The following is a 3195-nucleotide window of genomic DNA, read 5'->3' as shown; positions in this document are numbered from 1 at the left end:
CCATAACGCGGAGCGCCAGGTCCTACATACCCTTTTCAAAGACGCGCTCGATGACTTTTAATGCCATCCCCATAACGCGGAGCGTCAGGTCCTACACAACCTTTTTCTCCTGGTGTTCGATGATGTGTGGAGTGACAAAATTTGGGTTGAGGTAGAAACTTATTTGTTAAAATGTAAGCCTGGAAGCAGGGTTATCCTCACGACCCGCACAAAGGACCTCATTTCCATACCAGGACACGACCCGCACAAAGGACCTCATTTCCATACCAGGACAGGTAAAGAGTCATCAGCACATCCTTGATCCCTTAACAGATGAAGAGGCATGGCTTTTGTTTAGAAAGAATGCAGTTCAAGAAAGAGAACTCTCTGGAGATTTTAAAGAGGTGAGAAGACTTATTGTGAATAAATGCAAGGGTCTACCCCTTGCAATCATGGCCATGGCAGTTATTGTGTCCAGGAAAGCCATGGAAGTGGGAGATTGGATTGATGTTTTAGACATAATCCATAGGACTACACCTAACAATACGTCATTAAATGGGATTTTGTCTACGAGTTATAATGCAGTGCGCCCTCTCCTCAAATATTGTTTCTTGTACTGTGCTTGGTTTCTAGAGGAATACAAGATTAAAAAAACCATGTTGGTTAGATTATGGGTTGCTGAAGGATTTGTAGAAGCACAACGAGGGAAGTTCGAGGAGGCTGCAGAGGATTGTATGAAGGAACTTCTTGACAGGAACTTAATTCAGGTGGCAAGCAAGACAATCACCAGAGAAATTTGATCATGCCAGGTCCATGTTGTGGTGCGCCAGCTTGCTCTATCTATTGCAGAGAAGGAGAAATTTGAGCAAGTTCTAACATATGAATCTTCCACATTTGCTGATAAAACATTGCACCTCTCAATCCACGAGAGCAATATCAATGGCGTGCTTCCTAACCACAAGCTGAAAACACGCACTCTTCTAAATTTTGGTGAGGACATCTTGCCCTTTACCTTACAAACCAGAATTTCCAAGTTAAATTTTGTGAGAGACAATGTATCTCATACCTCACAATCGGATTTATCGAGGTTAAGCTCCCTAATAGTTTTGGACTTCGACGGGGTTCAAATTGAAAGGCTGCCTAAGCAGATCAGAAAATTAATTCATTTGAGATATCTAGGGTTAAGAAATACAGGGATTCTGAAACTCCCAAAGTATTTGAAATACCTTCCTAGACTGGAAACCTTGGATGTGAGGGGCTCTAATTTAGAATCATTTCCCAAAGAGATCTCAGTTCTGCAACACTTGACCCACCTGCTTGTAAGTCGGCGAAGAAATTCTACCGAGCAAGCAATTAATGAAGTACCTAAACTCTATAAAAAACTCAACCATGATGAATACATGCAGCTGAATATCCATGTGGAGGGTTGGAAAAGCCTTCAAACGCTGAAACGCGCAACTGTTGAGGGAACTGTTGTCAAAGAATTGTCCAAGTTGATCAAACTCAAGAAGCTATGTGTCCAGGTTGTGAGTGAGGGGGATGGGATGCAGATAATGGAGTCCATCAAAAACATGTCTGACCTTGAAACCTTGTCTCTAGTGGATAAAAATAGCCAAATATCCTTGCAATCAATGACTTGCCCGCCAACGGGACTCGGGCAACTAAGTGTGGATGCAGTTTTAGGCGAGTTACCGAGCTGGTTGTACAGCCATAGGCATCTAAAGACTCTGTACTTGGGGTCTTCTGCATTAGATGTTGATCTACTGGTGGCCTTGCAATCTTTGCCCAATTTGGCGAGGCTTACACTTTCTAAGGCTTACAGTGGAAAGAGAATGGGAGTTGGTGGCCTCAATGGATTAGAAAACTGAAGCATCTTGGGCTTTATGACTTGGAGGAATTGGAATGGTGGGGTGGGATGCAAAATGGATCCATGCCACTACTTGAGAACCTTAGCATCATTGGGTGCAAGAAGTTGAAGAAGTTGGATATAAGCATTAAAAAAATCACTTCTCTCCGGTACTTTCTCATTGGAAATATGCCAGAGATGTTCATAGAAAGATTGGATTCATATAAAGGAGAAGACTACCACATTATACAACACATAGCAATAGTAGATATATTTCATGATTGATAAAGTGCTTTATGTGGAATCAAGTTGTTGATGGTTATAACAACTAGATATTGGGTTTCTTATCTTATGGATTACAAGATATTGAGTTTTTTTTTTTGCAGGATTACAGTTGTTATAAGATTTGTTTCTAAATGAAAAAATTGCAACTCTACAAATCTCTTGTAAACCAGAGTAATCCCTGTGATACGAGAGATTGGCTTATCCTATGTGGACGTAGGCACCGTAGCCGAACCATATGTATGTCTTGCTGATTCTCTCTCTCTCCACTTGGATTGCAAAATTTGCAAAACTGGTTTTTTGCAAAATGTTTTGCATTTTGTGGACGTTTCTCTTGTAATGTAAAAGATTTGCAAACTGGTTTTTGGAATGCAAAACTTTACATTTTGTGCGCCCTCAAGTGGACTATAATATTGTTGAAGACTTGTCTCATCCTCCGAAAGCCATGGCAAACCCATGACAAAGCGGCCAATATAAGCAACTTACATTGAAGGAAATTAAAATGTTATTGGCATTGTAAGCATTTAATTCACAGGAAGTTGTATGCACCATAGTTATCGAGTAGCTCTCTCGCTCCGGAATCTTACATCGGCATTCACCAGCCGGGATCTCACTCGGACCCCGTTCCCAAGTTTTTGGGATCTCGCTCCAATTTTTAGGATTCTCAATCCTATTAACAACGCAGCTCCCTCCCTCTACATCAGGGATCTCGCTCCCATTCAAAATGGAGCTCGCTTCTTCGATTTCATGGATCTCGCTCTCATTCACAACGGATCTCTCTCCCGTTAACGGATCTCGATCCCTTACACAACGGAGCTCGTATTGCCTCATGGAAAGCATTCTGTAACATTGTAGATGTGGTTCTTGAACAAATTAGATGCCCGCTCCAAGAATTTCAAGATCGCGATCCCGACATTCTCGGAACTAGATCCAAACATGGCTGTGACCCCGATCCTATAATCTATGGAGCTCGCTCATGAGGAAATTGGATCCCGATCCCAAAAGTATAAGGTCCTCGATTTATGAAATCCCGGATTGCGACTCCTAGGAACTCAGACGTTAACTCCATGTCTATTTATTTGTTCATT

At 41.8% G+C, this 3195-nt stretch overlaps 1 non-coding gene across 1 annotated transcript; it reads left to right on the top strand.

Moving 5' to 3' along the window:
* The first annotated feature begins 326 nt into the window (after positions 1-326).
* Positions 327-2162, top strand: LOC105420404 (disease resistance protein RPM1). The gene has a single exon (XR_016058912.1). It is a non-coding gene; the product is annotated as a disease resistance protein RPM1 (transcript).
* The last annotated feature ends 1033 nt before the right edge of the window (positions 2163-3195 follow it).

This window comes from Amborella trichopoda, chromosome 7 (genome assembly GCF_054954075.1).
Source record: "Amborella trichopoda isolate Santa Cruz 75 chromosome 7, AtrichopodaSantaCruz75HAP2 v2.0, whole genome shotgun sequence".
Taxonomy (NCBI): Eukaryota; Viridiplantae; Streptophyta; class Magnoliopsida; order Amborellales; family Amborellaceae; genus Amborella; species Amborella trichopoda.
The sequence above is the reverse complement of the archived record's forward strand: the minus strand, read 5'-3'. Positions and strand labels throughout refer to the sequence as shown.